The sequence below is a fragment of the Octodon degus genome, unplaced genomic scaffold (assembly GCF_000260255.1).
Source record: "Octodon degus isolate 3935 unplaced genomic scaffold, OctDeg1.0 scaffold00303, whole genome shotgun sequence".
Lineage (NCBI taxonomy): Eukaryota > Metazoa > Chordata > Mammalia > Rodentia > Octodontidae > Octodon > Octodon degus.
In genome coordinates this window covers 1353094-1362345 of record NW_004524879.1, presented here as the reverse complement: position 1 = coordinate 1362345, position 9252 = coordinate 1353094, and positions in this window count along the sequence as shown.

Sequence of the window (9252 nt, the reverse complement as noted above, 5' to 3'; positions counted from 1 at the left end):
GCCCGCCTCCCGGCGCGGGTTAAGGAGGCGCGGCGGCCGCCCGGAGCCGAGCCGGGAGGAGCAGAGGGCCGGAGGTGCCGCGCGGCCCGCAGCTGTCAGCCCCGCGCTGCACGCGCAGCTCCGCGCTTCCCTCTGCGGGCCCCTGCGCTTCCTCAGAGACGACGGGGACGAGCTTCTCCTCTCCGGGAAAGTTAGTGAAGGCCCTGGGCACCGGGGCGAAGTTGACGCGGTCCCCGCAGCGCCCTGGATTCTGGAAATGCTCCCGAGCGGGGGGGAACGGTGTGCTAGGCTCCCTCCCGCGGCTCTGCAGCCCGAGCGCGGCCCTGGGCCGGCGGGGAGGAGCCTGGGATGCGCGGCGGCCTCCCCTACAGGCCCGGCAACCAGAAGTGAGATAAGTTGTAAGAAAAATGACTTTTTTTAACGTGCGGTGGACAAGTGGACAAAATACGCCCGCTGTTCAGTTCACTTGGAAATCCTGTGAGGACCTGGTGCAGAAGGCCAGCTTGAGGTGTCCGCGCGGCCCCAGTGGCGCAGGGCTGGGATGCTGATGCCTCGATTTCATCCTCTGCTTACTAAGCCTTTTTCAACCACTTCCTCTCATAAAATAACATGAAGGCAAAAAAAGATTTTTTCATGTAATATTTTAATTGCTCAAACAGCGACATTCAGCCAGGTGTAGAGGCACACACCTGTAATCCCAGCACTGGAGAGGCTGAGGCAGGAGTATCACTATGAGTTTGAGGCCTGCCTGATACAATGAGTTCAAGGCCAGCCTGAACTGCATGGTGAAGCCCTGTCTCAAAAAATAAACCAGGGGCCGGGGAGATGGCTCAGTAGGATAAGCGCTTGAATGGCAAATGCAAGGATCTGAGTTCAATCCCCGGTTCCGAATAAATAAATAAATAAATAAACCAAATAAAACCACTGGAAAACTCTGAATATCATGGAAGTACCAGGATCCATTCTGCTTTGGGAATGCACGATGACTGTGATTTGGGAATGAGCTGAAAACTAACTAGCAACAACTTCTCCAAAACGTATCTATGCAGATTATTTTCCATTGAATTTCCGAGTTCAAGGAGGACCTACGGTCAACTGGTGGATGTGCTACAACCATAATTTTTAAAAATCATTCTATTTCACTTGAAGGGACATTTGGAGGCTGTGATATTTTTGTTTCACATTTTGTTATTATTGATATTATATTAAATTAGTGTCACTGTTATGATTTGACGTTCCGAAGCCAGGGACAATTAAAATTTCAGTAATGTTCATAAATTGCAAAACCAAAAACAGTTATGTCATTGCTTCAAATTTTGAAGTGTCCTATCAAATTACTGTGTACAAAGTAGACCAACTGTTTCCTGAACCTACAAGTAGAACTAAAATCTACTTTATATTTAAATCCAAGGATGACTTTTTTCTTCATCTTTTGCATAGTTTTAATAGACACTGAACTTTTCAGGAAACAGCTGCCAAGTAATTAGAGGGAAAATTGTAGTTTATTTATTTGGAACCTTACCAAGAGTTCTTAACAATTTCAGAAAAATGCGAACAGTACTCAGGGTATTGGGATCCTTGGCACACACTTCACTTTCTGTCTTCCTAAACTTTGCTTGGAGCATTTTTTGTTGTTGTTGTGCTACAATGTGCTGGTTCTAACTACATGTGTAAATCTCAGATCTCTCCCTTCCACCAAGAACATGTGTTTTTTGTTTGAAGATTTCTTTCCTGTTATATTTCCTTTAAATCATATTTAAAGAACTTCAGGGCCAAAGTGTTTGCACCTCACAAACAAGACACTACATAAAGTGTCTACCATGTCTGTTACATACTATGTCCATTATGAAGTCTTGTAATCATTAATTTTTTTTTTGAATAGTCTCACAATGCAGCTTGGACTCATAGCGATCCTCCTGTTTCAGAATCCCCAACGCTGGGATTACAGGTATATGCCACCACGCCTGGACTAGCTGGCCAGCTCAGTGTGGCATGTGGTGCTGGGGATTGAACCCTGGTGACTGCACCTGCCTGAACAGGTACTTAGTCCACTGTGCTATCACTCCAGCCCTTATCATCATTAATTCTTAACATCTAGGTCTGGTACCAGGGAGAACAGTTTATGTGTTTGTTATGCAGCTGAGGGATTTTTGCGGGGGAGCTCAGGTTGAGACTTTAAAGGGAAAATTCTGCTACCAATCTGTTAATATTAACATTTACTGTTATTTTATTTTTATTTTTGAAGAGTACAAAATGGGAGGCTGGGTAGATGGCTCAGTGGAATAAGCGCTTCCCTGGCAAGTGCAAGGGCCTGAGTTAAATCCCTCATTCTGCCAAAAGAAACAAACAAACCCAAAATGGTAATGAATACATAAATAAAAGACATCTACTACTGGTTTCTTAATAATAACATTTACTTTTCTCATTTTTTTTATTTTTTAAAGACTACAAAATGGTAATAAATGAATAAATAAAAGACATTAGAAACTATATCACATTTCATTAAACAAAGTAATAGGAATTTAACAATGGTAGTTGTATTGGACAAGTTATCTTCAAATTTGTTATTTAGGTTACCAGGGATAAATGTGAAAAATTGGTGAGAAAAAAAAACCTAACATTTATTCTTTAAAAAAAGGTACATACTGGCCCTAGAACCCAGGGTGTGCGGTGCCAGCCCTGAAACCAGTTGTAGTGGTGAGCACCTATAATCCCAGCCCAGGGGAGGCTGAGACAGGAAGATTATTACTAGTCCAAGTTGCGTAGAGAGACCTTATACCACATGGATAAATAAACAAACAAATAAATACAAGATTTTTTAGAAATAGACATGGCTCACTATTTTGATAAAATGGTCCCTATTCTTGACGTAATCAAAATGCTCCAGCAGAATAGCAGAGATTCTCCGAGGGCTTACAATTTTAGACAAATTATATCTAACAATTGTATAACAGTCTAATAATGCCATTATTAATCTAATCTAAGAATTATATCTAATAATGCACTGCGTGTGTGTTGGTACATGCAGTCAGTCCACTTCCTTCCCATTGCCTCCAGGGCTGTTGACTGAACTGTCATAACCCGTTCTTTTGCTTCCAATCTTGAAGTCTAATTTTGCTCCCATCAAAGGAATTTCATTAACGCTCTTTGCAAACAGTCCTTTGCGTGACTATTCCAGAGGTCCTCACTTACCAGGCCTGTTATTTTTATTATTCATAGAGCTTTCAAAGTCCCTCAGCAACTTTAGTTTTTAAGAGAAAATTCTCTCCTTTCAAAATAAGTTCCTAGGCGCCTTAGCCCATTGAAAACAAGCAAATGAATGCCAGTTTTCTCTTGGGTGGCTTAAGCCATCTTAGTGAACACCAAATAAATTTGATTACTGAGAGTAAAATTTGGAAAACTTGAATGCAAAGAGAATCTGAAAAATGGCACAGATTTATCAACTGCTCTGAATTAAAACAAAATAATAAAAAATAAAAAAGGACACTATTGTTTGATTCTGTTTCTGAGAAGAAAGCCATAGGCGCTGTGTATATGACTTACTCAAAGTTTGACCTTAGAGAGTCTGCTTAGGCAGACACAGGGGCAGGTAGTTCGATCCTCAGGCCTGCCGTGCGGGCCCCGCCCCAGGGGTACACTGAGAGGGAGATTGAGACTGAACATGGTGGCCGTGCCTGTAATCCCAGCACTTGGGATGCTGTAAACAGGAAGATCACTATGAGTTCAGTCTACACAGTGAGACTCTGTAATCCTGTCCTAAAATACAAAAATAAATAAATAAATAAATAAATAAATAAAATAAAGTACAACCTTGGGTTGTGAGTCCCATGTACTGCAAGTGTTCCACTCATTAAGCACACATTGCTAATAGATTGAACTGTGCCAATTTGTCAAAGACCTACAAAAAGAATTAACATTTTACAGTACATATATGTATGGAAATATCGCTTGTCATAGGAAGTTTGCATAATTTTTGTTTTTATATAAACGAATAATGTAATATAAAATTTTATGAATTTTAATATAATTCTTTATAAATAATTTAATATAAAAATTTAAAACTACATATGGGGAAAATGTCATTGGCAAAATGTCATTGTCATGATATGCCCGCGAGATGATAGCATAGACTTCATAATTTCATATATTTTAATAAGAACCATTAACACAAAAGATGTCATCTATTCAATAATTGAAATTGTGGAGATACAAATGTCTTTCATATTTAAAAATCGAAACAATAATATGAATAAACTAATTCTACAGAGATTTAAAGGAAAAGAAGGCTGTCAAAGATCTCATAATCTCAGCTAAGCAATGGCACCTCTTCTTAGCCCTTTCCCTCTCCCTCTCCCCCACAATCTCTCCTCTCATCTCCTCCCCTTGTCTCCCCATTTTCTCTGTCTCTTCTTGTGTCTGTTTCTCTCTGTCTCTCTGTCTGTCTCTCTCTCTGTCACTTTGTCTCTGTCTCTATTTGACTTTGTATCTCTATCTCTATCTCTCTGTGTATCTGTCCGTCTCTGTCTTTCCATCTCTGTCTTTTTCTCTCTGTTTCTGCCGCTCTGTCTCTCTCTGTGTGTCTCTGTATTTTTGTCTCTGTCTCGCTGTCTCTCTCTTTGTGTCTGCATCTCTGTCTCTCTGTCTTTCTGTGTCTCGCTATCTCTGTCTCTAACCCTCTGTCTCTGAGGGATTGTGGATGATTACCTCTCACCAGCAACAGTTTATGGAGGAAATCTCGACTGCAGAGGAAGAAGAGAAAAAGAGGAACCCTTTGCTTCAAATGAGATGGGGGAGATGCACAAGATGTGGAAAACTAATGCAAGATTATGTGGCAAACACAAGCACAAAGAAGTCTGCAGCTGGGTGAACAATAAATCTGTTAACAAAAACAGAATGTCACATTTCTGCAAAAAAACTCAAATGGGGTCCAAAGAATCATTGGATAGGCTCCTTTTTAAAATTGCATGAAAAAAAAATTTCATTGAGCCAATAGATAGCAGTGACTGCTGGTGGTGGTGAAATTCATCCCACACAGTAACCCTCCTCCCTCTTGACTCTCCAAAGGTTTCCAAAGGTTAAGTGTAGGTTAATTTGTTTATTTTTCTTTATACTTTGTATTTTCTTTGTTATGCTGTAATACACTGCAGTATTGTAACCACTTTCATGGAAACTTTTTTTTTTTTTTTTTTTTTTTTTTTGGTGGAACTGGGGATTGAACTCAGACCCTTGAGCTTGCCTTGCACTTATTCTACTGAGCCATCTCCTCGGCTGGAAACTTTTTGCATTGTGGAACTAATCATTTGAGTTGTCATTATTATTTAGGGGAAAATTTGCTCTGATATACAAGTGCTTTTGGTTACAATCTTATTTCCGGAGGAAACTAGGATCACAAACCAGCAATTTTTCCACAGAGCTCTTAAATTCCTAAGTGTGTATAGATTGCCTTTAGGTTGCCTCGACTTTCTGTGTTCTCTGGCAAGCAGTATCCATTGGCATTTTTTTGTTCTAGCTTGCTAAAATATCAAAAAATGTGTACACTGTCTATTTACAAGATCTCTTCTGTACAAATCGGTGTACTGTGAGCCATGTCGACCACTCACTTCACCTTGAACTGCCACCAAAATAAAACCTACCCAAAAATCCAGCCATACATTCTAAAGCAATCTTTTATTTGTCTTTTATTGAATCATTGGGCTTTGAATCATGTCTGTTACACACAATGAAACATGGACTATATTTTACAAGGACAATTTCCTTCCATAATTCTGGTTTTAGTCACATGTGTTTAAATGTCATGATAGGACTTAAAATAAAGGTAAGATATAACATCATTAACTGACAGCGTTTTTCCCAGGAATTTCTACCCTTGATCATTTTTTGTGACAATTTTTTTCTCAAGCTTGGAATGGATCCCCTGACCTTGGGACTCTGTGACCCTCCCCTAAGTGTACAAAAATTTCTTGTGGTGAAACGCACAGAGCCATGTTATGGAATTTGGCTCATTCCTCTTATGTCTCTTTCTCATCCCCACTACTAGGATTACAAAGTGAGGAAGGATTTATACAGGCTGAAAGTTTGTCTGCAGTATGTACACACTTGGATCCACTGTTAAATCATAGCAGGCATCCAGCCGTGAGTCAAAGGTAGGCAAAGTTGTTCCTTTCGTCATGGCCAGGAAAGCAGAGGTGGAGAGCAGGAATACAGTGACAAACACCTGCTTCAAGGGTGTACTGTCATTCCCTCTTCTGAATTTCCTTCACCTCCCTGAAATAAGTTAGGAATCCATTAGTCACTTAACACACCAAGCTCAGAGCCCTCTAGATAAAGCCATTTCCCCAAAGCCTCCAATGTAAGCAGCTCTATGTGGAAAGTCCAGCCTGAGTGTGTGAAGCTTTGGGGGATATTCCTGATATTCCAAGCCACAGAGCAGGAAGTGAAGCTGTAAGGCCACCTGCAGAGAAAATTCTGCATTGTTCATCTCTCCTTCTTACCAGCAGATCTTGGAATAATAATAATAATAATAATAATAATAATAATAATAATAGTTCTACCGCTGTTACATCCTTCACGGGTTACATTAGAAAACAAAACGGAGAACAAGAGGATGGTGTGGACCACCTACACCAAAGGAAAACCTGTTGCCCTCAAGGACAAGGAGGACCCAACATTAACGTAGATTTCACTTATCCATGAAGGGTTCCAGGAGCAAAAACACTGGCATATGCTCGATGAATATTTATCATATTGTGAGGAAAGCTGCACTCAGTGCTGAGGTATGATGTATTTGCTGCAGGGAAGATGGTCTTACAGAGATCTGAGAACACAGAAAGGTTTTATGTCTGGGTATTGGGTGGCAAACAACTCACTGTACAAGAACTCAGCGCTCTCTAGTTTTAGCAGGAAGTATCATGGTTAATTGAGTGAATAATGTCATGTTCTGCAGCTTTCGGAAAAAAAAAACAAAGAATATTAAGTTACCTTTATTTATCTTATTTACTTAGTTATTTTCATTTTATGTATTTGGTAGAGTCTCACTATGCAGCTCAGACTCATAGTGATCCTCCTGTTTTCAGCATCCACAGTGCTGAGATTACGGGCATGTGCCACCGCTCCCAGAATCCTTCACTGGTTCAGCACACCCCACAGACAGGGCTGCCACAGCTTGTGGGACCTAAATGGACTTTAAAAGGACCACACTACAGGTATTTCCTTGGTGACTCTTCAGTAAAATGTTAATCTATTTTCATTGAGATTAACAGTTTATTTAAAAAAATGAAAATCTTTGTGGTAGCCAAAGCTCATGGTGAGAAAAAGTAGAGTGTGAGGAAAATGAAGAACAATATACTGCTGCATATGTTTATCTTTTTTTTCTTTTCACAAAGCAATTACAATAAATGCTTCAAGTTTTATTAGGGCTGGAGCAGTCATGAGGTGTAGGAAAAAAATCATGAGGAAAGATTTGGATTTGACCCTACATTAGAAAGAAGAAGACTGGGGAGATAGCTTAGTGGTCTGAGCACCTGCCTGGCAATTACAAGAACCTGGGTTCGATCTCTGGTACCATGTGTCATGCTGCCTGGAACCCGGGCATGGTTTGCTGGACACTGAAAGTGGGTGTGGTTACTCATGCTGGTCCTGGCAAGGCTGAAACGGAATCTGGGGTGCATAGGCAGTAAGAATGTCAGGGAAATACACGAAGACACTTGCTTAAATCAGTGCACAAAGTAGTTTCAACATGAGCCATCAGGAGACTGTATAAGAGACAAAACCCAGGGCAAATCCTGAGAGCTCTAATTGAACAAGGGAAGAGTCTCCTACAGTTTGAACCAAGGAACAGCACCGTTTATCTATTAAGCATTTACAGAACATAAAACACAGTTTTCTCATCATCCACTGAGACAAACTACAGAACATCCATGACTTAGAGAAGGACCAGTGTACTTTCGCTTGGAGCTTCATCCACCATCACCTGGGCCCAGGGTGCAAAAATCACAGCAGAAGGACTTGGCAGAGGATGGCTGCTCACATCATGGGGTGAAGCAAGCAGAGAGGGAAGAGTGGAGCTAGGGACAGGAAGTTGATCTTTTGCAAATTGGGGGTAATCTAGAGATGAGGTAGACGGGAAGTAAAAAGAATTAGGATATGTTTTGTGCCATATCCACCCCTCACAAAGAATGTATTCATCATGTACTGTAAACATGGACTAATAGAACTATTTAAAAAGAATTTACGGGCTGGCGAAATAGCTCAGCGGACTAGAGCACCTGTTTAGGCAAGTGCAGGCACCGCGGTTCAATCCCTAGCACCACATACTGCACCAGCCACACCCCCTGGCGGGCTGAACCAGCCAGAGTCCAGGCATTGAAGAGCTGCCCTGTAATCTCAGCGCTGGGGCGGCAGAAAACAGGAGGATCTCTATGAGTCTGAGCAACAACCAAATACATTAAAAATAAATAAGTAATGGCTGGGGAGATGGCTCAGTAGAATAAGCGCTTGCCTGGCAAGTGCAAGGTCATGAGTTCAATCTCGAGTAGTGCAAAATAAATAAATAAAATTAAAAATGAATAAATAAATAAAAGTAAGTAAGTAAACAATTTTTTTAAAGATAAATGCAATTTCTGGGTCATGCTCCCACAGAGCATCTTCAACAAAGCCCAGTTATCAATGGCCTACTAATCGGTTTTGAAACTGTCTCATTGCTATTTGTTTCTCAATAAAATTAATAAAAAATAAATACAAAAAAATTTTAAAGTGAACTTATCAATAGATCGATCCACCGATGAATTTGCATCCAATGATCCCGCCTCCTTCTCAACCTATGAGCCTTTGGGAGGACATTTTTAGCTATCGACTATGACCAACTTATAGAAGTAATTGGAAGTATAATAAAATAAAAGATTTCGAGTTAATAAAGTGATTGATAGCTCCAGGTGTCATTGCAGGTATCAGATGTAAAGAGGAATGAATGCAAAGGAAGATGTAGAGCACTTTTTCCAATCAGTATAAACCACGCCCAAGCAACATTCTAAAAAGAAAAGAAAAAAAATATAGTATTCTTTTAAAAAGCATCACAAATTATAATAAAAGAGAATTGTATAATTTCTAGGAACCGTAATGTAATAAGGCAGAAAACTGGAGTATGCAGAAGGCTTGAGATTTCCCTGAGAAATTAGTCATTTTCAGTACATATAGACCTAAAGACCTAGAACATTACTATGGATCGAATCGGTATTGAGACCCATTCCACAGCTA